The sequence below is a fragment of the Bombina bombina genome, chromosome 1 (assembly GCF_027579735.1).
Source record: "Bombina bombina isolate aBomBom1 chromosome 1, aBomBom1.pri, whole genome shotgun sequence".
Lineage (NCBI taxonomy): Eukaryota > Metazoa > Chordata > Amphibia > Anura > Bombinatoridae > Bombina > Bombina bombina.
In genome coordinates this window covers 625,105,089-625,132,841 of record NC_069499.1, presented here as the reverse complement: position 1 = coordinate 625,132,841, position 27,753 = coordinate 625,105,089, and the positions used below count along the sequence as shown (strand labels likewise).

At 37.6% G+C, this 27,753-nt stretch overlaps 1 protein-coding gene across 1 annotated transcript in view; it reads right to left on the bottom strand.

The window, feature by feature from the left end:
- Positions 1-20,558, bottom strand: part of STARD8 (StAR related lipid transfer domain containing 8) — a 432,650-nt gene extending 412,092 nt beyond the window's left edge. Inside the window, exon 1 of the mRNA XM_053699029.1 lies at positions 20,402-20,558. The gene's annotated coding sequence lies outside the window, so the exon portion shown is untranslated. The remainder of the gene's footprint in view (positions 1-20,401) is intronic.
- Positions 20,559-27,753: the final 7,195 nt, after the last annotated feature.

Here is a 27,753-nt window from a genome sequence, read left to right as displayed (position 1 = left end):
AATGGAGCTGTACAGACTCTTATAAGCATTCTACTCCAACAGGGACAGGAAACTCTGTGATTCAGATAGAGAATACAATTTTAAACAACTTTCCAGTTTACTTCTATAACCTTATATGCTTTATTCCCTTGGCATGCTTTGTTGAAGAAACAGCAATGCACTAGGTGAGCCAATAACATAAGGCATATATGTGTAGTGACCAATTAGCAGCTCCTGAGCCTACCTAGGTATGCTTTCCAAAAAAAAGGATACCAAGAGAACAAAACAAATTAGGTAATAGAAGTATATTGGAAAGATGTTTTAAATTGCATGTTCTATCTAAATCATGAAAGAAACATTTTGAGTTTCATGTCCCTTTAATATGAGATATCCAAATATATAAAAAACAAATCCTGCTGATACAATAGTCTTACTTGTAAATACACTGTTATTGAGCTTGCATCTAGCTTCAAATACAAAGTTTAGTTTTTTTGTTAGTATCTTTTTGTGTACATAATTTTTTATAATGCCACAGTAGCAATGGTATATAAAACATTAAAACTAAACACATCTCTCTATCTGCAATAAAAATATCTTCATATGTGTCAGCACAATCCTACACTATAGAGAATTAAAGGACCATACTTATGTATATGTGGAAATAAAAGCAAATGTGATACCATACATATGTAATGCTATACTGGTAAAAGCAGCCAATAACGGCACCTGCACAGACATTGTACAAATAATTATATAACATATTGTTGCCAATTTCGCACCATTATACCCAGTCTGACCACTCCATTCAAAGCCTCAATAGCAAGTTAGAAGTAATCTCAACAAACTGGAACAAAAAGATTTGACATTAAAAACATATTTAGTGTCTTAAAGGACAGTTTTGTTCCAGCTCTCACACACATATGCAAATACATACTAGAATGGAAGGGGTGAGAATGGTTATACATCATATATCAGCCAATTAGAATCCAGATTACTCCTAGACGCTGCCAATACTCTGTGGTTAACTACTGAAACAACAACATGTCTACTGTCATTTTGAACAGTTCATCAGTTAGATTGTTGTTATCAGTGTCATATAATCAGCTAGATTACGAGTTTTGCGTTATGAGCGGTGCGGTGCTAACTTACACGTTATTGTCACTGCTCACTTTCCTACAGCGCTGGTATTACAGGTTTTTATAAACCCGGCGTTAAAAGGAAAGAAGTGAGCATAGAGTAAAATTGAGCCCCATACCGCACTCCAATAACAGCGCTGCTTAATTCAGCTCTATTGCAATCCAAACCCCTAATCTAAAAATAAAACCTACCCAATACACCCTTAAAAAATCCTAACACTAACCCCTGAAGATTCACTTACAGTTTTGAAGAGCCGACATCCATCCTCAACGAAGCCGGGAGAAGTCTTCATCCAAGCGGCAAGATGTCCTCAATGAAGCCGGCAGAAGTGGTCCTCCAGACGGGCAGAAGTCTTCACCCAGACGGCATCTTCTATCTTCATCTTTCTGGCGCGGAGCGGCTCCATCTTCAAGACATCCGGCGCAGAGCATCCTCTTCAATCGACGGCTTCTTCTGGAATGATGGTTCCTTTAAATGATGGCGTCCCTTAGATTCCAATTGGCTGATAGAATTCTATCAGCCAATCGGAATTAAGGTTGAAAAAATCCTATTGGATCAGCCAAATCCTATTGGATCAGCCAATAGGATTTTTTCAACCTTAATTCCGATTGGCTGATAGAATTCTATCAGCCAATCGGAATCTAAGGGACGCCATCTTGGATGACGTCACTTAAAGGTACCTTCATTCTTCGGGTAGTCTTTGTTGGAAGAGGATGCTCCACGTCGGATGTCTTGAAGATGGACCCGCTCCACGCCGAATGGATGAAGATAGAAGATGCCCGTCTGGAGGACCACTTCTCCCAGCTTGGATGAAGACTTCTCCCGGCTTCGTTGAGGACTTCTCCCGGCTTCGTTGAGGATGGATGTCGGATCTTCAAAACTGTAAGTGGATTTTCATGGGGTTAGTGTTAGGTTTTTTTAAGGGTTTATTGGGTGGGTTTTATTTTTAGGTTAGGGCTTTGGGCAGCAATAGAGCTAAATGCCCTTTTAAGGGCAATTCCCATCCAAATGCCCTTTTCAGGGCAATGGGGAGCTTAGGTTTTTTAGTTAGGGTTTTATTTGGGGGGTTGGTTGTGTGGGTGGTGGGTTTTACTGTTGGGGGAGTTGTTTGTATTTTTTTCCAGGTAAAAGAGCTGATTTCTTTGGGTCAATGCCCCGCAAAAGGCCCTTTTAAGGGCAATTGGTAGTTTAGTTTAGGCTAGGGGTTTTTTATTTTAGGGGTGGCCTTTTTTATTTTGATAGGGCTATTAGATTAGGTGTAATTAGTTTAAAGATCTTGTAATTTGTTTTTTATTTTCTGTAATTTAGTGTTTGTTTGTTTTTGTAATTTAGCTAATTGTACTTAATTTAGTTAATTGTATTTAATTTAGGGAATTTATTTAATTGTAGGGTTAGGTTAGGTTAGGTGTTAGTGTAACTTAGGTTAGGTTTTATTTTACAGGTAAATTTGTATTTATTTTGACTAGGTAGTTAGTAAATAGTTAAAAACTATTTAGTAACTATTCTACCTAGTTAAAATAAATACAAACTTGCCTGTAAAATAAAAATAAACCCTAAGCTAGATACAATGTTATTAGTTATATTGTAGCTAGCTTAGGGTTTATTTTATAGGTAAGTATTAAGTTTTAAATAGGAATTATTTATTTATTAATAGTAGATTTTATTTAGATTTATTTTAATTATATTTAAGTTAGGGGGTGTTAGGGTTAGACTTAGGTTTAGGGGTTAATAAATATAATATAGTGGCGGCGACGTTGGGGACAGCAGATTAGGGGTTAATAATATGTAACTAGTGTTTGCGAGGCGGGGGTACGGCGGTTTAGGGGTTAATATGTTTATTATAGTGGCGGCGATGTCGGGAGCAGCAGATTAGGGGTTAATAATTTTATTTTAGTTTTTGTGATGCGGGAGGGCCTTGTTTTAGGGGTTAATAGGTAGTTTATGGGTGTTAGTGTACTTTTTAGCACTTTAGTTATGAGTTTTATGCTACAGTGTTGTAGTGTAAAACTCATAACTACTGACTTTAAAATGCGTTACGAATCTTGACGAGATAGGGTGTACCGCTCACTTTTTGGCCTCCTAGGACAAGCTCGTAATACCGGCACTATGGAAGTCCCATAGAAAAAAGACTATACGCAATTTGCGTAAGTTGATTTGCGGTATGGCCAAAAAAGTGTGCGGTGCCCCTAAATCTGCAAGACTCGTAATACCAGCGGAAGTAAAAAAGCAGTGTTATGAGCCTTAACGCTGCTTTTTTGCTCATAACGCAAGACTCGTAATCTAGCCGTATATCTTTATGGGTGTCTGGCTGTAACTATGTATTTGCCTAATGTTCTTTGTCTTAAGGTGACAGGAGGTATGTATATACTGTATGTGTGTTTGCGATCATATACGCAAAGCATTATATCAACGTACTAAGCTTTCTTATATAACTAATTAATGTCAAACTCTATTTTTTAACAATATTCCAATAACATTTTTTCTGAAATACTGTTTCCCGAAAAGCGTCATTTTCCTTTGCTAGTGCCTCCATCATATAATCTTCGTTTTCATAAAATGGAGTTAAAAAATGTGTTTCTGCTTAGAATCATACTCATACTTTTATATCACTTTACCATTTTTTTTAAATATATTAGGTAAAACACCTTTAGGGGTAGATTTATTAATGCCCGTAGTTTCCGGCTTGCCACAAACTTAAGTTAAAGGGACATGAAACCCCAAAATATTCTTTCATGATTCAGATAGAGAATACAATTTTAAACAACTTTCCAATTTACTTCTATTATTTAAAGGTACACTGAACCCAAATTTTTTCTTTCGTGATTCAGATAGAGCATGAAATTTTAAGCAACTTTCTAATTTACTCCTATGATCATTTTTTTTTCATTCTCTTGCTATCTTTATTTGAAAAAGAAGGCATCTAAGCTTTTTTGGGTTCAGGACTCTGGACAGTACTTTTTTATTGGTGGATGAATTTATCCACCAATCAGCAAGAACAACCCAGGTTGTTCACCAAAAATGGGCCGGCATCTAAACTTACATTCTTGCATTTCAAATAAAGATACCAAGAGAATGAAGAAAATTTGATAATAGGAGTAAATTAGAAAGTTGCTTAAAATGTCATGCTCTATCTGAATCACAAAAGAAAAACATTGGGTTCAGTGTCCCTTTAATTTGCTTCTTTCTCTTGTTATTATTTGCTGAAAGGTTTATCTAGGAAAGCTCAGGAGCAGCAGAGAACATTGGCTCTAGCTGTTGATTGGTTGCTGCATTTATTTATCAATTGTGATTGCCTCACCCATGTGTTCAGTTAGAAACCAGTAGTGCATTGCTGCTCCTTCAGCAAATTATACCAATAGAATGAAACAGATTAGATAATAGAAGTAAATTATAAAGTTGTTTAAAATTGTATTCTTTATCTGAATCATGAAAGAAAAATTTTGGGTTTTAGGTACCTTTAAGAAGCATTGGTCGTAACAATCGGGATGATTGACACCTCCTGCAAGCGGCCGATTGGCCACGAATGTGCATGGGGCGGCATTGCACAAGCATTTTACAAGAAATGCTTGTGCAATGTTAAATGCCGACAATGTATGCTGTCAGCGTTTAGCGATGTTGGGCGGACATGATTCGCTACAGTGAATCATGTTTGCCTGGCATATGATAAATTGACCCCCATGTGTCATATTGTTGCCTTACTGCAATAAAATACTGTAATAACATTTGATGAAAAAAAATATGTAACCTAGTTGGTTTTCTTTGTAGGACAAGCACAATTATTTTATTAGAAATGCAAGGGTGATCAATGTTCCTAAAACCAAAGGTGAAAGGTATATTTTCTCAGTAATTATTGTCGAGAAGAGTATTTTATCTAAACTTTAATCCCACTTTGAGATTAATTCTAAATGAATTTCCTACTAACCTGGCTATCTAAAACAGTAACTTATTTAAAATAAGTTTATTCTAGGACACTGGTTTTCATACCTGTCCTCAGGCCTCCCCAACAGGCCAGATTTTCAGGATTTCAAGGAAAAAAGGGGGTTGCGATGGACCTACTATTTGTATTGAGGGTTAAGCTAATAATCGTATCGGTTTGGCCTTATTAAAGGGACAGTCAAGTCCAAAAAAACTTTCATGATTTAAATAGGGTATGCAATTTTAAATAACTACCCAATTTACTTTTATCACCAATTTTGCTTTGTTCTCTTGGTATTCTTAGTTGAAAGCTAAAACTAGGAGGTTCATATGCTAATTTCTTAGACCTTGAAGGCTCTAATCTGAATACATTTTGACCACTAGAGGGCATTAGTTCACATATTTCATATAGATAACATTGAGCTCATGCACGTAAACCGACCTTGGACTGAGCACTGATTGGCTAAACTGCATGTCTGTCAAAAGAACTGAAATAAGAGGGCAGTCAGCAGAAGCTTAGATACAAGATAATTACAGAGGTAAAAAGTATATTAATATAACTGTGTTGGTTGTGCAAAACTGGGGAATGGGTAATAAAGGGATTATCTTTCTTTTCAAACAACAAAAATGCTGGTGTTGACTGTCCCTTTAATAGTCTCTATTGCCCTTAGGTGCTGTGTACCAAATTACATAAAGCATGTACAACCAAAGAAAGTTGTAAAAAAAAGTGTACACAGTAATAGCACTCACTCCCTCGAGTGTTAAATTATATACGTATGGTGTGGTGTATATGTATGAAAAAATGACACATTAAAACATAAACTTTAATAAGTATAGATTAAAAATTGGGCAAACTTAAAAACCCTAGACAACTAGTAGTTGTAATAAGTAATTTGTCTGTATAGTAACAGGCGAAGCTAAATGTTAATTGTGTTGTCAGATAATTATTAATAACTACACCTTGGGTATTAATATGCTAATTTTGTAGTAGGTTGAACAGAAATATGTAAGGTACTCTCAGTAGGACCACAATGGTTTGTATTTGGTACCCCTTAGTATTATATGTGATACCTATTCCTGTTATATTTGAACCATCTACACTAATGGGTATAATGTCTTGAGAGCCAAGTTTATAATAGTTTCTTGATAATTGAAGTATCCAAAGGCTGTATTTCTCCTTATAGTTAAATAAAGATATTGTTACTGGATCGTCCCATATAAGTATATTAATATCATTACAGATGTCATTAAATGGTATATAGATCTACAGTATTGACATTTATAACCAAGCTGTTGGATTTAGATAATACAATTACAAACTACTAGTTGCCATTATAGATGGTAATATATATAGTCGAATATCTTATATATTGCCTCCAATTGCACTGAGGTCTGATGCTATATGATCATATTATTTCCATTCAATAAAATCTTAGAAACAAATAATTGTTTGTTACTAAGAAAGGTTACTGTATCTACTTAATAGCATTAGAAACAAAAAGAGATTCTTAGTTGCTATATTTAGATGCTGGAACGGCTTAATAGCGTATTATTTGGCAATTTGTTATTATTCAAAAAAAATTGTTCTAACTAAGTAGCATGTAATTCAATATTACAGTAAATAATCTTGTATTACTGTTTCGACAGTATCAATGTATCGATACCTTTAGATGTGAGGTCAGGTTACTGAAAAGCTTGTTAGATAATATTATGTATATATATATATATGCGCTACAGATAGGTGATTTATATTGCTATATCAGGATATTTTACCACCTCAATAGCGTACTAGAAACAAGCAATCAGTATAGATATGTGAGGTTACTGTGTCAGCTCAATAATGTTTGAGGAGCAAAGTGTTCTTAATTGCGCACGGCTATTGGCTAAGAGGTGAAAATGTCACCTCTTAGCCAAAAAATGTTTAGCCGTGCGCTGCTGTAGTAGTTAAGAGCGGCGATCGATTGAATCAAATAAAGGAGCTTTCTACATGAAGTATCTTATACTTCATGAATGAAAGTCACCTTTATTTGTTTCAATAGTAAATCCTAGCGTTTGTAAGAAGAGAAAGAGCAGCAAAGAATTGTCTGAGGATTTGAGAACAAAAATTGTGGAAAAGCATGGACAAACTCAAGGTTACAAGTCCATCTCCAGAGAGCTTAAAGGGATACTAAACCCAAATTTTTCTTTCATGATTCAGATAGAGCATACAATTTTAAGCAACTTTCTAATTTACTCCTATTATCAATTTTTCTTCGTTCTCTTGCTATCTTTATTTGAAAAAGAAGGCATCTAAGCAAAGGCGCCAGGCAATTTTTGGTTCAAACCCTGGACAGCACTTGTTTATTGGTGCTGTCCAATCAGCAAGGACAACCCAGGTTGTGAACCAAAAATGGTCCGGCTTCTAAATGTACATTCTTGTTTTTCAAATTAAGATAGCAAGAGAATTAATAAAAATTGATAATAGGAGTAAATTAGAAAGTTGCTTAAAATTGCATGCTCTATCTGAATCATGAAAGAAAAAAATTGAGTTCAGTGTCCCTTTAATGTTCCTATGTCCACTGTGCGCAACATTGTCAAGAAGTTTACAGCCCATGACACTGTAGCTAATCTCCCTGCACGTGGATGAAAGAGAAAAATTGATCAAAGATTTCAACGAAGGATTGTTCGAATGGGGGAATAAAGAACCTCAATCAACTTCCAGACCAATTCAAGCTGACCTTCAGGCACAGGGTACAAATGTGTCAGCTTGCACTATAAGTCGCCATCTGAATGAAAAAGGACTCTATGGTAGGAGACCCAGGAGGATCCCACTGCTGATACAGAAACATAAAAAAGACAGATTGGAGTTTGCCAAAACTTAACTGAGGAAGCCAAAATCCTTTTGGTAGAATGTGCTGTGGACAGACGAAACAAAATTACAGCTTTTTGGTAAAGCCCATCATTCTACTCTTTTCAGAAAAAGAAACTAGGCTTTTAAAGAAAAGACTACAATCCCTACAGTCAAATATGGTGGAGGTTCGCTGATGTTTTGGGGTTGCTTTGCTGCTTCAGGCACTGGATGGCTTGAATGTGTGCATGGCATTATGAAATCTGAATACTACCAAAGAGTTCTGTGGTGCAATGTAGCGCCCAGTGTCAGAAAGTTGGGTCTCCGTCAGAGGTCATGGGTCTTACAGCAGGACAATGACCCAAAGCACACGTCAAAATGCACCCAGAAATGGTTTAAGACAAAGCGCTAGAGTACTGAACTGGCCAGCAATGAGTCCAGAACTCAATCCCATAGAGCACCTGTGGAGAGATCTCAAAACAGCAGTTGGGAAAGGGAATTCTTCCAATCTGAGAGACCTGGAGCAGAAGGCGAAAGAAGAGTGCTCCAAAATTCCAGTAGAGAGGTGTAAGAAACTTATTGATGGTTACAGGAAGCAATTGATTTCAGTTATTTTTTCCAAGGTGTGTGCTACCAAATATTAAATTGAGGGTGCCAATAATTTTGTCCAGTCCATTTTTGGAGCTGGCGTGGAATGTGTCAGATTTGGCTTTTTTTTCTCCACTTTTTTGTGTCATACCAACCAATACAAAAAAAGAAATAAACATGAGAATGCCTAAACATTTGTAATTGCAACAATTCTTTGGGCGAAGTGGTGCATTATCTGACAGGGGTGCCAATATTTGACCATGGCTGTATATACAATTTTCTAATTAAGTTCTATAATCAAATTTTCTTTGTTCTCTTGGTATCTTTCATTAAAAAGCAGGGATGTAGAGACTTCCGGTGGGTGGCGTTCCAAGATGGCTGCACTTTTCTGAAGCTCTGAGATACCTTGAGAAAGCAAAACCTTTATGCAGCCTGAATCCACTGCCATCTGCATATCTCTTGACAGTTACGTGTCCGAGAACTAAGGCGGATAGAGAAATTACCATCTTCTCTCCCACGGAGGCCATAGTAAAAGCAAGAAGCCATTTGGCAACGTGGCGTGTTCTACAGCGCCACATTGTACATAGCAAATATCACATAACCTTTTCTGTTGGTTTCCTACCTGATGAAGGCAGAACAATATGTTATTACACAGATACTTGACTCTTTCCTGCCTAGGTTTGACTGTTTGGCCTGCAGCTTTAAAACCCTGCATGAAGTGATTTGGCTGACCGGGGAGGCCCATCGTAAGACACCTGAGCCTGTGAATAAGCGAATTAGCTCCTCAGTATGGGACTCACCACACGATACCGCTACAACTCTACAGAGTCCCACCGCATCTGATAACCCAACAATCCTACTTCTAGACCTGACCAAAGGATCTTTGCCCTGCCACTCAGAACACAAGTTGCACTCACCTGAGGAGATCCGTGAAACCTGAACCCCAATGGAGGTCCTAACACAGGACATGGAGAGACAGGGCATGGAGCTGACGGTTATAACAGAATCGCTGCAGGACTTTTCCATAGCGCTTGTTATGAAGTGGGCCCCCAGAGCTGATGGCGATACCCCACACCATTCAAGTCTTGACCCGCGAAGGCCCCTTCCTGAAATACCACCTGGGCTCCTTGCACTTGTAGGGGCGCGGCCATGTTTCCCCTTCGACACCGGCAAATGTATCTGTCGGATGGAGATCCTTTCCCGTTTTTGTCTACACATTGAGCAAGTTGGCTGCCTGACTGTTGCCCCTCGGGGGTACCTGGACTCACCCGCAGAGCTAGAGGCATTGGCTGACATACTCCTCTGAGATTAACTCACCCATTTTCACGGTGCGGCTCCCCTCTGCTTGATGGGTCATGCTGATGCAAGGGAGAATTGCCACCACCTTTGTATTATCTTCTAGATGCCTCGGCATACCTCCTCGTGGTATGCTCCCCTCTCCACACTGATCTACTGTGGGGAAAAATGGGTGACTGTCACAATGAACTGATGGTGTTATATACTGGTTTAGTTAGCAATTCATTTTGTTTTATTTCATTATACTATTTGAATGTGCATAACCCTGTTTTCTTTATTTAACTAATAGCGCTACATGGACCTACATTGTTAGTGTTACCCGGGGGTGGATTTGGATTCTCAACTGGGTTCTGTGTAAGAAACGATTCTATGTATGCTAAAATGCTCATTCACTATAATTTTGTTGGGATGTGTTGGTCTTAATGGCTGTTAGCTTCAGAGCTCACTGTGATCCACAATGTCTAACATGGAAGCGATAGTCTCAATTAGTATAATCCTTAGCTTAGGTTCTCATTGTTAGTATTATGAGCGTGCCACACAAACAGTACTTGGACGCTTAACGCTCTGTGCCACCTTTCTCAATAGAAACGGCGGACCTATGTCCATGGTGTCTTTAAATTTGCCTCAAGCGTGGTAATCTTTACATCAGCAGAGACAGATAACACATGAGCAAGCAACGCATGATTAGATATATATTTGATGGTTACTCCTATCTGAAAGTTGCTGAGGAATACGATCCTCTTTATAATCTTCTTCATATGAGATCATGGGTGACTACCCCGCAAATTAATCATTTGGAATCTAAACCATAGCCTCACCATATATTACTATACAGTTCTTGTCCCATAATTTAAGCAACGGCAATTACTGACATAATATCTGGTTATTTACCGCTCCACTGCTTGATCTATGTTGTGAGATTTGGTTACCATGTTTAGTTTAAGGAATTTTATTTTATTGTTTTTGTTTGTTTTTTATTATTATTTTTTTTTGTTGTTTGTCCTTTATGCAGCCTATTTGATCCACGCAATGTATATGTTGTTTCCTTCAGTACCCCAGCATAGTATTTATTTGCCAGAGCCCAATCCAATTTACCAAAAAAGTATTGTGACCAGAAGTCCAAAAAGCTAGAGCAGCCCTTTAATGGTGAAGTCAGACCGTGCTCTGTAACCCCTCAGAGAGTTTTCTCACAGCAGCTATATAGTTAAGCGGCCTATTATTTTAATCAATGATGGGTAATGTCTGCAAAATTGTATTTGGATTAAAATTGACTGGCAAGTGTAGGTGGGCTCCAAAGGACACCTTAAACTCCTGTAAATAGACCAGCTGCATTGACCTCAGCTTTAAATGTTCTCTTACATCGCCTATATAATTGAGAGCCCTAATAACATATCCAACAATAAGTAATGTAACCCGTTTGCATCACCGCAGCTGGCTTAAGCTTGGTTGATATATATAAGTTTGCCCTTACAAACCATTTTAACTCATAATGCTTACATTAATCTGCATGACCCCCCTGCTCAACGGAGTGAATAAGGGGAACATATCATACTCTAACTTTCCTGCTCTTGCACTATTCACATTTTATCTTGTGCGCATGTTTGAATGAGGCTATTACATGAGCCCAACTGTTTCTTGTATCAGGGTTAGGAGCACTATTACTTCTGAGCAGGCTCGTTACTCAGGTTATAAACATATGGTCTAGGTATATGGTAAGCCACCCAGCATCTTATTGTGATTCCCCTTGCTTTAAGAGAATCTGTTACTAATATTACCCTGTGGACGACTGGGCGGAACGTCTACAAATACTGGAACTTTAGACTGCCCTGTGGATGAGACTGGTTGCTTGTTATATTTTGGTTGGTTGATTGGTTTGTGTGTGTGATGTGTGTATTAGTAGTTGTTGTTTAGTTAAATAATATTAAAACCCCCCAATGATGTGGTACAGGTACTCATTTATCAAATATTTAAAGATTCATCGGAGAATACGCAAATTTACATGCTGTAATGTTGAAATATACTGTAACGTAATTCTTGTCTCAAACACCGCCCTGCGAGGTAGGTGATGGAATATATTTTGTAACACTGTGCCTTTCATTGGTTATAAATAAAATTAAAAAAAAAAAAAGCAGGGATGTAAGCTCAGGAGTGTCCACGTGTCTGGAGCAGTATATGGCAGCAGTTTTGCAAGAATGTTATTCATTTGCAAGAGCACTAGATGACAGCACTATTTCCTGCCATGCAGTGCTCCAGACACCTACCTAGTTTATTTTCAACAAAGTATACCATGGAAACAAAAGAAAATTTGATAATAGAAGTAAATTGGAAACTATTTTTAAAACTTTATCCTCTACCTGATTTACCAAAACAGAATTTATACTTAACTATAAATGTCTTTCTTTCGGGATGAGGAGAGTCCATAGGTGCCCATAACATGTGGGATATACTTCCTGCCAGCAGGTGGAGGTCAAGAACCCTCACCAGAGCTTTCAATCCCTCCCAACTCTACTCCCTCTCCAGTTAACCTTTAGCCGAGCAGAGGAGAGAGGTAGAAAAAATTGAAGGAAAGACCGAAAGCAGGGTTAAGATGTGCAACAAAGAACAGTCACCCTTAGATTTCACAAAAATAGGGCGGGACCTATGTACTCTCCTCATACCGAAATAAATAAATTTATCAGTATGTATAAATTCTGTTTTCTTTCGTATGATGAGGAGAGTCCATAAAATGAGGGATACAATAACAACTAAGTGTTTAATTCAACACTTGGTTTAAATGCCAAAATCCTCTATAGTTCCCTAATCCCCATATGGATACAATAACAAAGTTGAGAGTCCATGTTAAGGATAAGTGCGACAAAGAAAGCCTGAAAGACTTTCCTGACAAAAGCAGCTTCTGAAGAAGCATAAACATTGAAACGGTAACGTTTAGAAAAAGTATGAAGAGAAGACCAAGTTGCCGCCTTGCAAATCTGTTCCAAGGAAACCTAATTTTTCAAGGCCCAAGAAGTAGATACAGATCTAGTGGATTGTGCAGTAACTCATTTTGGAGGTGGTTCTCCCACAACCAAGTAAGCTTTACGTATTGTCTGTTTCAGCCATGATGATATTTCAGCCTTTTGATCCTTTCTGTTACATGAAAAATGGACAAATAAGCTAGAGGTCTGTCTAAAATCTTTAACAGTCTGAAGATAATATTTTAAGGCTCTAACAACATCCAAGTTGCGCTGAAGACGTTTCTTAGAGATAGAAGGATTTGGGCACAGAGAAGCAACAATAATTTCCTGGTTAATGTTCTCAGAAGATACAACCTTCGGAAGAAAATCATATTTAGTTCTAAGAGCTGCTTTATCCTTATGAAAAAAACAGAAAGGGAGTTCAGAATAAAGGTCTGAGAGTTCAGAAACTCATCTAGCTAAAGAGATGTCTAGAAGAAAAAGAACCTTCCAAAACAACAATTCTAGGTCCAAATTATGCTTAGGTTCAAAGGGAGGACCTTGCAGAATAGATAAAACCAGATTAATATTCCAAGGTTGAGAAATAGACCTAATAACAGGATGAATTCTCACCAAGGCATGAACAAAAGTTTGAGTTTGAACATCAGGAAACTTAGCCAACATTTTATGAAACAAAACAAAAGGCTGAGATTTGACCATTTAAAGAGCTAGTCGATAAACCTTTCACCAGACCATCCTGGAGAAACTGAAGAATTCTTGGAATTCTTAATGAGTTCCAAGAAAAACCTTTAGAAGAACACACAAAAAAAAATAAGATTTCCAAATTTTATGGTAAATCTTCTGAGTAACCGGTTTCCTGTCTTGCAGAAAAGTAGAGATTACAGAATCTGAGAAGCCTCTACTTTTGAGGATTAGCCGTTCAACCTCCACAGTGTCAAATTCAGAGATCGGAGGTCTTAATGATAAAAAGGACATTGAGACAGCAGATCTTCCCTGTGAAGAAGAGTCCAAGAAGGGGAGGATGACATCTGGATAATATCCACATACCAAGTTCTAAATGGCCATGCTGGAGCTATGACAATTACTGACCCTAGTTCCTGTTTGATTTCTTGCAATGACTTGAAAGAAGGACAAACTGGGGAAATAGATAAGCCAGTTGAAAGTTCCAAGGACAAACTAGAGCATCGATCATTTGAGCTCTTGGATCTCTTGACCTTGTGCAATTAACCAGAAGTTTGTGGTTCAGGATAGACGCCATAAGGTCTATTTCTGGAAGACCCCATCTTAGGACTAGCTGATTGAACACATCCTGATGTCTGACTGAAAATGAATACATTTTTTCTGACTGAGGAGGGGCCAAGAGTGAAGAGCCCAAAGGATCACATGAAGTTCTAGAACGTTGATGCCCAACCAATTAGACTTGATTCTGTAGTGACCACGGTCCAGGTAAGAGGCTCCAAGAGTAAAAAATGACTGTTCCTCCACCATGAGAGAGATTGTTTTATTGATGAACTGAGCTCTATTTGCTGCTCTAGATTAAAGTAATCATTTGACCACTAATGAAGCATGTATAGCGAAAGGGGACAAATATGAAAATGAGCAAAAAGTACTGCGTCTGAGGCTGCTACCATAAAACCAACAATTTCTATGCACTGTGCTACAGGTGGGGAATGAGCCATCTGTAGAGAAAAACAGGCTTTTTGTAGTTTGTGTTTGCGAGTCTCCATGATCCTAAAGGAAGGAAATTACCTTCTGGGTATGAAACAATGCTAGGGGAAATGATGGGGCTTGGATCAAGATATCTTTCAAATAAGGAGCAATGGAGATTCCCTGTGTTCTGATTACCGACAACAGGGCCCCTAAAACCTTTGTAAAGATTTGCGGGCAGTGGCTAAACCAAAGGGTAGAGCCACAAACTGGTAATGCTTGTTGAGAAAAGCAAATCTTAGAAACTGGAAATAGTGTTTGTGAATTGGGATGTGTAGGTAAGCATCCTTCAAATTTATGGTTGTCATACATGTATCAATGGCAAAATGGTGCGGATTATCTCCATCTTGAAAAAAGGAGCTCGGACAAATTTGTTCAGGGACTTTAGATCCAGAATGGGACAGTATGAGTTCTCCTTTTTTGGAACAATAAAGAGGTTAGAATAAAAACCTTTTCCCTGTTGAGAGGCTGGGACTAGTTGTATTACTCCCAAATTCTCTAAATCCTGAACACAATGAATAAAGGCAGCTGCCTTTTGAGGATACTTTGGAACGTGAGACAGATTAAACCATTCTCAGGGAGACCTGATGAGAAATCCTATGCAGTAACCTTGGTAAATAATGTTAAGGAACCAGGGGTCCTGAACTGATCTGCACCAGGTTTCTTGGAATCTAATCAATCTGCCCCCTACCAGAGAATCCTCTAGAAAGGGGGCCGACCCTTCATGCAAACTTCTGATTAGAGTTGGGATTTTTGGACTGTTTACTCTTAGACCAGGAGGATCCTGGCTTCCAAGAAGTTTTGGAGAAGTCAGACCTTTGATTAGAAGAGGACTTTTCTGATCTCTGGCAGAGCGAAAACAATGAAAATGATTAGTTTGTCTATATTTTCCTTTACACTTCTCCTGAGGAAGAAAGTCGAACTCTGATCCAAAAAGCAAAAAGATGCTGCAGCGGCCAGTAAAGCAGATTGAGAAAATAATTTTCTTAGAAAAATCTCAGATTTTCTGTCCATTATATCCTTAAATAAAGAACTATCCTCCATGGGAATTGTTGTGCATCTTGCTAGAGTGTAAATAGCTCTGTCGACTTTAGGAACCACCTCCCTGGCAGATTTTTTCCTGAAAGAGAATACATCTTTTTGTATCTGTTTGGGTATAAGGAATAAGTAGAAACAAGAAGGTAGAGGATCCCATGCAAGAATATAAAATCAGAATATTTATTGGCACAAAATTAAAAAGCCAAACGATGGGGGCAACAACAAGTGTACAAAACAATGCGAGAGCGTGACACCAGTGGCTTACATGTTTCGGCACACGGCCGTAATCATATTCCTGCGTGGGATCCTCTACCTTTTTGTTTCTACTTATTACGCCAGTTTGTGGATCCTGCAGTCCCTATTCAAGCCAGTTGAAACCCCGGGTGAAGCTAACCCCGCCCCCCGGCCTGCTACGCCTACATCGGACTGACGTCATTTGTTTGGGCCAAGTATTGAAGCAACATTTGGAGAAGTGCATCGCATCTCAAGACCTAATAAGAGGTCGCACTGGGAGGTAGCAGTTAGCTCGCCGAGTGAAGCATCGGTCTGTAGCCATACAGTCTCCCTGGTGATGCGCATCTATCCTCCGTGGGCGGATCAGCAGGCTCCTGTTCAGCAAGCACCGTTTCTGCAGGGGTGAGTGGGTTATTGGTCGCATGTCCCGGGACCAACTTTTTGAAGCTGTCATGCCATTTATGTGCACTAGCAAATATTAGGAGATACCACAATATTTCTCTTTTGCTGGGTATAAGGAATGCTGGGGGAGCTTTTGCGGAGCTTTGAAATACTGATTTAGCTTATTTACAGTTTTTGAAATTTCCGGATTCTGTTCTGACAACTCTAGGGTGTTCAGAACTTCCTGTAGAAGGAAATGTATATGATCCACTCTAATTCTGAAGGTGGAATCTCTGTTTCAGTTACCGGTTCAGGATCATCTGAGGAGATTTCACCCTCAGAAGACTCAGAAAAGGACTCGTCGGTGTCAGAGGTCTGTAAACTAGTAGGTAAAAGAGCAAAATGCTCAGTCCCCTGAGAGTGACAGGGAGGATGAAACATATTTCCAGATTTACGTTTGCGTTTCCTTGGTCTGGGAATTGCTGCTAATAGCTCTGTCATAGTGTTTTGTAAGATATTTTTAAACTCAGGTGAAAAATCTGTGTTATTCCCTTGAGTCATATAGTCAGGCATGGGCGCTAGATATCTCCCAGGCAAACTGACAGAATTATAGCTTGGAAACTGGAAGCATGAGACACAGTTTACATATAACTGATTAATCTGGTCCAATGGAACAGTTTTGCAAAACAAAAAAGGGAAAATAAACAGCATTTGTTTTCTGAGCTTACATTAACTCTGTGGAGGGTCCCTCTAATGCAGAGCTTTCCAAACTTTTCTTGTTGGTGACACACTTTTTAGACCTACATCATTTCGCGACACAGTAATTCAGTTGTACTAGCAAAAAGGAGGTTAAACTAACTTGTTTTAAGAGATACGGACACATACATGAATTATATAATAACAAAATATATTAACAGTAACATATTATTAACATATATTAAGTAACAGTATGAATGTGCAAGAATTAAAAAAAAGTTTAATATCCCCAATAACTACTTACTATTTTAACGGGATGTATGAGGTTGATGGGATGAACACAATTTCTGAATATTTGGTGGAATATTAGATAAAGATACTCGCATTTCATCATCAAGCATTTCTTAAGCTTCCACTTCCTATCCATATATCAAGAGCAGGAGCAGCAATGCACTACTGGGAGTTAGCTGCAAAAAACCCCCACTGACTTCAGCTCAGCATTTAAGCTGCCGCCCTCAGAGCTCGGTGAGTCCGATTGACTACTGCCCGCGCTGCAAACACACTGGTCTCCCACTCAGTGACTACACATGCAGTCATGAGCTAATTAAATTTGTGCTGAAGCAGGGACACACCTACACACTGCTGCCGACACACTAGTGTGTCCCGACACACAGTTTGGAAAGCACTGCTCTAATGGGTCAAACATATTAATTGGGGGTATATAAAAGGAAAAATTAGAAATACTGAAGTAAAAATTAAGGGCTAGATTACAAGTGGAGCAATATTTATGGCTATCGCTACAGCAATAATTGTGCTAGAAGTAAACTTTTTGCGCTGGTATTACGAGGTGAAAGGAAAAATTATCACACTCGCACTAACACAATGCGCATAAAAAGCTGAACTTACAATATCACGGGCAATAACCTATATCCCCATAGAAGTTAACGGAGGAAAAAAAGTTATAAAAAAAAAAAAATCACGCACAATCCTGATCGCATATTCTCATGTGCGCTAACCCGACATGAAAATATGAATATTTCACATCTCAATGTTTTGCAGAATATGTTCTATTTATCCATAAATAAATATTTCTATATATCGTAGAAATCCGGCTTCCTCCAATTGCTGCATGCCCCCTTTGTCATCCAGCTAGTGAGGCAACGCAACAATTGGAGGAAGCCGGCTTCTTCATCGATCTGCTAACTACAGCAGGAGCTGGCGGTGGGGGATCGTCAGTCTGCTTTCCATAAAACAAAAGTAAGTATTTTTAAAAAGAAGCTTCAATGTAAAGTTTAATGAATGAAAGTGCCCCTGTTTTTAAGAGTATTTTTAGATACTGGTCACTAATTCATGAAAGTTTACATTCACTTTAAATTTTCCCTCACAGTCCTTTTGCTTATTTATCACTTCTATTGAAAGTCTATTCCATGAATCAACAGCCCTTTATGTAAATAAGTGATTTACATAACCTACTACACTTCAACTTGAGATCATAAAGATCATAAACTCTTAGCTTTGTGTCACACTTTTTATAAAAAAATACTTTCAGTCTCAGCAAAATATATAATTTCTTAGATTGTTGGGGGGGGTTAAAGCTTATTGGTCATCTTAAGAGCAATCATTTAAACAGTTTTATTTCATTATGTACCCAAGATTCAAGATAAGCCCTAACTAGCGACGTGTGACATTACATAATAATAATGCTTTTTCTGCTTATAACACTCTACTGATCTTAGGTTTAGGACATGTTATCTGTTTGCCCTCCTCCCTATCAATTCTTGAAATGTCCATGACAGGTTGTCAGCATCAGTGCAATCTCATCTTTTACTGATATGATTTAATATCTTTCTAAGCAGGTAGTGATTCCTTTGACTGCAAGCCTCCCCATTAAACACCCTTTTATATAACATGCTCTGTGTATTATTATGACAGCAGAACCAATAGACGGCATTATAGCCTAACAGATAGATGGATGAAAAACAGGCAGAGAGATAGACAGACGGACAGATAGATAAGATGATAGATAGATAGATAGATAGATAGATAGATAGATAGATAGATAGATAGATAGATAGATAGATAGATAGATAGATAGATAGATAGATAGATGATAGATAGATAGATAAGATAGATAGATGATAGATAGATAGATAGATAGATAGATAGATAGATAGATAGATAGATAGATAGATAGATAGATAGATGGGGCTGTGGAACTTTCCTGAACCTAGGGCCACTTATTTGAATAAATCTGAGTTTTTTAAAAAGAATATGACTTTGGTAGGTACTTTACAGAAAATGCACTAAGTATTATTAAATACAGGTATACCTCACTTTACAGTGCTTCACTTTACAGCGTTTCGCTAATACATCGCTTTGTGGAGCTGAAGTTCATCCTCCAGTGATTTTGAAACAGGGCTGTAATCATTGTGAGATTGCGAGAAAAGTGACTGGCACCATTTTGTTATGATTAGTTCACTCTGTTTGCAGCATTACAGTGCAATCTCTGTCTCAGTGCTATAGTCTGGCAAATTTTACTACAGTCATTGTCACTATTTTACAGGTACAGTATTTATTGAATACTGTGCTGTGCTAGTGTTAAACTAAACCTAGCACTATTGCACCCCTAATATAAGTTAGTTTAAACATGTTGTCAAGTTTTTAAACACACTGGCAAGTGAAAAGATAGCTAAAACTGCCTTGTTTCACTTTAAGGCGGTTTTCACTTTACAGCGGGGCTCCGGTCCCTAACCCGCTGTATGAGCGGGGTATACCTGTATAATGAGAACAAATGCACCTAGCAATTATTGTATGAATAATTAACATAATCATCCTAAATGGGCTCTGTTAAAGGGAAGTTACAGTAATTCTATTAAAAGGGCCAGTACACCTGCAGTATCTTCTAGGTTTACAGCCAGCTGGCTGCATTACCTCATTCCCTGAATTAGAGGGTGGGTCACACAGCTAAGCATTGGAGCAGGTCTGGACAAGAACAGTGTAACATTTGGTATCCTAAGGATTTTATTAGTTCATTCATCCCAAAGGCATTGCATATTTTTAAACATTCTGCAAATGAATGTGCTTGTTCATTAACTAGCAATGTATAAACTATTATTTGCTGAAGCTTAGTTATAAAAACAATTATTTCCTATTCAGCCTAGCAGTAGCAGCGTGTCTTTTTAGAAGTGTTATTATCACTACAAATACCTCCTATCAGGTTGTTCCGCATATCCACTACATTCTTATATTAAAAGCCTTCTCCAAAACTAATAATATTCTAACACAATATATGAATGTACATCCTGGATGCATTTCTGAGGCTTAAAAAAAAATAAAAAATAATAATAAAAACCACTACGGATATGCATTAGGCAGCCCTGCTGAGTAAGCAATAATAGTGTACTACGTACTCAGTTTGATGAAAAAACAGGACTTTACATTGGTCTCCAGGCGGGCAAGTGCTTAGTGCATAAACAACTATAATTCTGAATCTTTGCTTATTTTTATAGCCACACCTTTGTTTTCTTCTAGAAATATTCAGGCTTATAATGAAAGAGGACATTTTCAAGTACTAATATAAATCAGTAGTGCCCCTACATTTATCTCCTTTATGCATTTCATGAATTTAAGGCTATGGAATAATTCTCACCTTCTGTGTGTGGTGACCCACTAGTAGTCCCGTGTGTTCCTTGTTTGTTTTTTTTCTTCAGCCTCTGAGGAATAAGTCAGGGGGTCTTTCATGACGGTCTCCATGCTCTCAGCTAGGATACTTCATTACTATATCTGAGACCTTTCCTCTGGAGTGGGAGGTGCAGGTGAGGGCTGAGCTCTGATATCATCCTGTCACTGCTAAATGTCTCAAGCAAGTGACAGATCCTCTCTTTGCCTCGTATAAAAGAGCCGCTGAAATGAAATCTAAGACACAAGATGAAATGCCACTACATTCTTTTCCTTTGTGATATTTTTATTTGCTGTTGGAAAGTACTGCAAACATTAGAATGACAAACAATCTGGATTCATAGTCTCCAGCTGACTATTTCCTTTTGGTCTCCCCGAGAGAGAAATCCAATGCTGATTCTACTTGAAGGTTATTGTTTGCTCCAAAATTAAAGACAAGCAGGAAGATCCAAAGTAGTAAAGGCTAAAAAAAACTGCTTGTATTAAAACAATTTAATAAAAGTATAAGGTAAACATACTTCTGAAACGGTATTCTTCTGTGTAGCTGATTATCATTATATAAAGATGATGACTTAAACGCATAAGTAAAACATCTGTTGGAAACAGTTCACACCTTTTTATACTATGATTATGACAGTTTTACATAATAAACTAAAACAGAAAATATAACACCTAAAATTATATTTAACAAATGAATGTGGCCATATCCATAACTATTTTTGACAAGATATTTGATGGGAGATGGAGCTTAAAGGCTTCTTAAAGGGATACTAAACCTAATTTTTTTTCTTTCATGATTCAGATAGAGCATGAGATTTTAAGCACCTTTCTAATGTACTCCTATTATCAATTTTTCTTTGTTCTCATGCTATCTTGATTTGAAAAAGCAGTACTGTAAGCTTTAGAGTCGGACTATTTTTTGTTCACCACCTGGGTAGCACTTGCTGATTTGTGGCTAAATGTAGAAAACCAATCAGCAAGCTCTACCAAGGTGCTGAACTAAAAATGGGCTGGCTCCTAACCTTTTATTACTGCTTTTTCAAATCAAGATAACATGAGAACAAAGAAAAATTGATAATAGGAGTAAATTAGAAAGTTGCTTAAAATTGCATGCTCTATCTGAATCTGATGAAAGAAAAAATGCGGGGTTAGTATCCCTTTAACTAGACATAAACCATATTACATCACTGTTAGGCAAATGGTTGAGTTCCATGGGAAATAGACTAAAATACTCTTCAAGAGGAACATAATGTGAAACCTGATCTAATTTTTAACTATTGTGACCCTTTAAAGAGATATTAATTTGAGAATGTAAAAAATAACTTGCAATATGCTTTCATTATTTATTTTGTTCCCTTTACTTGAAATTTAACACTGATAATTGTTGTTTTTCTCAATTCCACTGATTTTTTTTATAAAGCAATGTACACTGCCATGCTTGAACCTAGATTTTCCCCTTATCTATCTCTGCTGCTAAGGACAGTTAGAGACAGATATAAAACATAATAAAAGTGTGCAAACAAGGTTGTGTAGAATATAGGATTGCTAAGGTAACTATCTAACAGGGTTTCCACACAGCCTTGTTTACACACTCAATTGTATTGCCTTTTGGAAATTTGTCCACAATTTTCCTCAGCAGAAGAGATAGAAAATGAGAAAACCAAGGTTTCAACATGGTGGTGCCCGATACGTTATGGAAACTAATGCATACACATATTAATTCAATATTTTATTTTTTTAAAACCATATACATATTATTCTCAGGCTAATCTTTGCATTGAATACATCATTATATCTAGAGTTGATTTACTGTTTAATGTCCATTAAAGGGTTGTAATTTGGACTTTACAAAAAGTTGGAATAGGGTAGCTACAAATAAAATCAGGATTCTTCTTTTTTAGAACCTGTAGCCAAATAAAAAAAAAAATAAAAAAAAAAATACTTCATAGGATAGGCTATACTTTAACTTGACTTTGCAGTAGTGATTTAAAAAAATCTTCAGAAGTGCTGTACAAGAGAAAAAGAAAATTGCTAAAAGTGATATTAAAGGAACATTAAAATATATTTGTTATTTTTGTATCAAAAATTAATCATTGGATTGCAAAAGATCTACATGCAAAATACATATTTTTAAAAAATATTTAAAACTGTACTTTTGTTGAAAAATATTCATTGTTTCCCAGGCCCAAGACATATCCCTTAAAAAGCTTCTTTAATGCTGTGTGTCTTACTTTATGTATTAAAGGGGCAGTTCACTGTAAAAATGTGTTCTCCATGACTTTTTCTACCAGCTGCAGCCTATAAAAATGTATGAGAAATTGCTCATTTATGCTTCTTTTTACAAAACAAATAACTGGATTTGCTCTTTGAAACCACAGCCCATAATAATAGGCTAAACTTGAAGACAGATCAGATGTCATTATCTTATCACTCAAATGCTTCCCTTTCTTATCTCTGTCTTTGTACAGTACAATTGAAAATTAAAATTTTAGAACTTTATCTTTTCCACCTCCCACTGTGAGTGTAATTTCTTCTGCTGGCTGTGTTTGCATAGTTCGTCAATAGCCTATACCTAGGTATAGAAACTTTCAGTATAGGTAGGGATACTCCAGGCTAAATTAGCCATTTAAAATGCCAATTAAAAGGCTAAGGAGCTATTTGTAAACAATTTAAAGGGACAATCAACACCAGCATTTTTGTTGTTTAAAAAGATAGATAATCCCTTTATTACCCATTCCCCAGTTTTGCATAACCAACACGTTTTACCTCTGTAATTACCTTGTATCTATGCCTCAGCAAACTACCCCCTTATTTCAGTTTATTTTAACAGACTTGCAATTTAGACAATCAGTGCTCACTCCTAGGTAACTTCATGTGCATGAGCTTAATGTTATCTATATGAAACACATGAACTAATGCCCTCTAGTGGTCAAAATGAATTCAGATTAGAGGCGGCCTTCAAGGTCTAAGAAATTAGCAAATGAACCGCCTAGGTTTAGCTTTCAACTAAGAATACCAAGAGAACAAAGCAAAATTGGTGATAAAAGTAAATTGGAAAGTTGTTTAAAATGACATGCCTAATTTAAAACATGAAAGTTTTTTGGACTTGACTGTCCCTTTAATTCACGCAAGGTGCTAAAATGAATCATTGGGAACAAATTAAAGGAGGAAAAGTTTTTGGATAAACTGTCCCTTTAATTAGCTCCTGCACAAATCATTCAATCAATGTGTAGTATGCGTCAATCTTCTGTATTCCAGAATGCAGTCTAGCTCCTTGGGGTGGGGGGGAGTGAAAACATTAACATTTTCACAACTGAGTTACAGGAAATGCAGGCAAATAAATAATGAAAGTACATTTCCAATTTCTTTTTTATGAGTATGTTTATCTAGATTACAAGTAAAATGTTTGTGTTCTAACAACGATCAAGTTAAATTAATAGTGCTTTTATGTTCATGCTCATATTACAAGTTAAAAGTAATATATTAGCGCTCAATCGAAAGACTAAGGCACGTTAACATTTGGATGTCAGATAGCATGGATGCACTAAATCCTTCTTATAGTAGACTTTTATAGGGCTAGTTGAAAACTCATGTCAGCTATTGCTCAAACGCTAAGCTGAAGGTGAGCTAGACCATAGGTGCGCTAAGCCGAAGTAGTTTTTTTACTAACTTTTAAACTATGATTTTCTATGTACACACATATACACATACACAAACACCCCAAATAAGGGTAAATAGTAAAAGAAAAAATAGACAGTGCTCAAATAATATTGTTCAATAAAAATAAAATGCATTTATTAAAACATATAGGGCCAGATTACGAGTGGAGAGCAAATGAGCTCTTCTGCACGAGCATTATTTGCGCTAAAAGTAAGCTTTTTGCGCTTGTTGAGTTGCGCTCATATTACGAGTTGAAAGTAATCAGTTTTTGCTCTAGCGCTAACCCAACAAGCGAAAAAGACGAAGTTAGAATACAGAGGCGGCTCTACCATTAGGCCAAATAGGCGATCGCCTAAGGCCTCACTCATGATGGGGCCTCGCACAGAGGCATTGGAAAATATTCCCTTTTTTCTCAGATCAAACAGGTGTTGGTGGCATAGTAGCCCAGCCTATTGGCTTCCTCCAAGAACATTCATATAGTATAATATTCATAGGTGTGCGCAGGGGGTTGAACAGAAGTGTCTAGTCACATTATAATATAAGGATTCCTGCTGCAATAAGCCCCCTGTGTTATAAGACACCTAGTCTGCTTAGTGCTCCACCTCTTTTTGGCTGAAGTGTGTGGTAAAGGAACTGCAGACAGCAGAGGAGCAATATGGACCCCCTCTTCAGCTTACATGCAGAGTCACTTACTTGGCTTAAGCTGCCTGGCTGATTTGTTTTGGTAGTAGAACTCAGTACTTTTTGCCGTACCCCTCTACTCTGCAGAAAAAGAGAACTGAACTATAGGGCAGTGTGACAGTTACTCCCTCCTCAGTCTCTACTTTAGCTGAGCTACCTGCAGTCCTGTGTGAGCCCTTCCCCTGCTTAGGCATCTTGTTATTGACAGCCACACTTTAAGTAGATAGAGGCTTTTTCTGTATAAATTAACACCCTAGATACCAGAAAACCTTGTGAAGCAATTGCATCTGTGACTTGTGAATACAAACCATGTGTATATCAGATTATAATTTTATAGCTATAGTTTCCATTGACATGCTCTTTTAAACAACATTGCTTTATGATTTTCCCTGTATTTTTATATACATTTTTAAAGAGGACAAATGTATTTCACTTTTAGGAGCCAGTAAGAATATTGATCAAGCCATATACTTCTTAGAACCCCAACTAACAATGCTTGTGTATAGCTATATGTAGAATAATACAAAACGTTTGTAGCCAGAAGTTCAATTCCAGGTTTGGATTTGGCGACCTTTGCATGAAAAATATTTTAAGCTTCACAGTTATTTTTTTAAACAACTTTCTAATTTACTTCTAATATCTAGTTTGCTTTTTTGTGTTGGTATCCTTTGTTGAAAATCATACTTAGGTAGGCTCAGGAGCAGTAATGCACTACTGCGAGCTAGCTGCTGATTGGTGCTTGTGTATATACGACTCTTGTTATTCCTTTACCAGATGTGTTCAGCTAGCTCCCAGTAGTGCATTGCTGCTCCTTCAACGTAAGATGCCAAGAGAATGAAGCAAATTTGAAAATAAAATGTAAATTCAAAATATAGACGTAAGTTGTTAAAAATTGTATGCCCTGTCTGAATCATGAAAATTTGAAGATTTAGTTTTGCCTAAGGCCTCCCTCAGTCTAGAGCCGCCAATGTTAGAATATCACGTGCTTGTTCATGTATTCTCCCCCAGAAGTCAATGGAAAAAAAAAGTGGGAGGGAAAAACTAACACCCCACTCTCGCGCAAACCCGGTCACATATTCTTATTTGTGCTAACCCGACATGTAAATATGAATATTTCACATTCCATTTCACATTAGCCTTTCACCCTGTTCCCCTTCCAAAAAAGTGGTTTATTGGATGCTACCCTTCCATAAAGACCATTAAACAAATACAGGGAGAATTGAGGGTCCTATTCCCATTGGAATTACAATCTAGAAGGATAGAAGGGTGAGAAACAGGAGGCGGAGACTACAAAGGTGATAATAATGTTAGATGAGGGCAACTATTAGGCAAGTGGAATTAATTTGTTACTAATTTGGGTGATAGGCTTCCCTGAACATAAAGGTCTTAAGGCAGTGTTCAAATGAGGACAGACTAGGGGAAAGTCAGACAGCGCGAGGAAGTGTGTTCAAGAAGGTTAGTGCCGCATGAGAGAAGTCCTGCAGTCATGGGACGAGGTGATGGTAGAAGATGCAAGGAGCAGGTCATTGGATATTCGGGGCGAGCTGGAGTATATTTTTGATTAATTAGAACAGGTGGGGGGGGGGTCAGCATTGGTAAGGGCTTTGTAGATCAGGGTGAGGATTTAGAATTTAATTTTGCTGTGTGAAAGGACTCACAAAGAGGTGCAGCAGATACAGAGCTTTGGGAAAGGTGAATTAGCCTGGCAGAGGCATTTAGGATGGATTGAAGTGGGGTGAGGCAGGAGAGAGGAAGGCCAGTTAGTAGGTTATTACAGTAGTCAAGTCAGGAAATTACCAGGGAGTGGATTAGCTGTTTAGTAGTGTCAGCGTTCAGAAACGGACGAATTTTGGAGATATTGCGTAGGTGGTTGCGGAGGGATGAAGAGAGCAATTTTACAGTATAATGCATCTAAATTACACATTGTACACATATGTACTGCATACCCATAATACCCCATTTGAAATGGATTTACAATAATGTTGTGTTTTGTCCTGGCACTTGTCAGCGCAAATGAGGTTTCAGAATAGTACAAAAAAGGGAACATGACACAGCATGCAAGGATGCAGTATAATAATAACAAGTGTTTATTATGAACTTATTGCATTAAGGTAAATTAATGTTTATAAAGCAAAGCAGTGAGTAAACTATAAACATATTACTTATCTTCAGGTTTCGAATAAGGCATTAATATCAGCATACAAGTGTAGACAGACAGAGGATTGCAGTTAGTCAGTGTCACCTTTCTGTCAAACACACAGCAGATTTTCACAGATGCACTTTCTAAGTTGTTGCCCAGATTCTCTTCTGCCCCCTCACAGTAATTCTACTAATTAAGTACAGTTCAGTAGTCATGCCAAATGTTACATCAATCATATTATTTTCTAGCAAGCATATAGCAAAATAGGAGGGTTCTCAAAACAAAAGTATATTATCACAATAGTGCCTCTCATTGGAATGCAGCCCCCTCTTTGTAGATAAGAACACTAGTCTGCTATGAGAACTAGTGTTCTTATCTAGATAGGTATATATATATATATATATTTTACAGACAATAGGAAGGCCCTCACTGTTATAAAGGTTTAACTCTTTATTGCATAGTTAACATTTTCAGGGTTACCCTCGTCCTCAGACCAACAGAACCAACAAAACACTCACCTATATAAGAAGCACCCATCACCGTGTGATCCCAAACAGCTGTGTCCCTGCATGCCTGCCAAGCACTACTGCGCAAGTGCAGGACTGCTACGGAACACATCAGAGGACAAAAACAGTATATAATAAACAATCACCAAAAGCTTTCACCTTATAGCCGTGTCACAACCATCATCAACAAGTAGCAAACAGTCAGATAACATTTGTAATGATCGGACAAGCAATAATAAAAATCAAAGGATGTAATAACCATTCATTAGTCATATTGACCCGTAAAACCAGCTAACATCGGTCACATTCATAGCCGTACATGGTTGCCTAGCAACC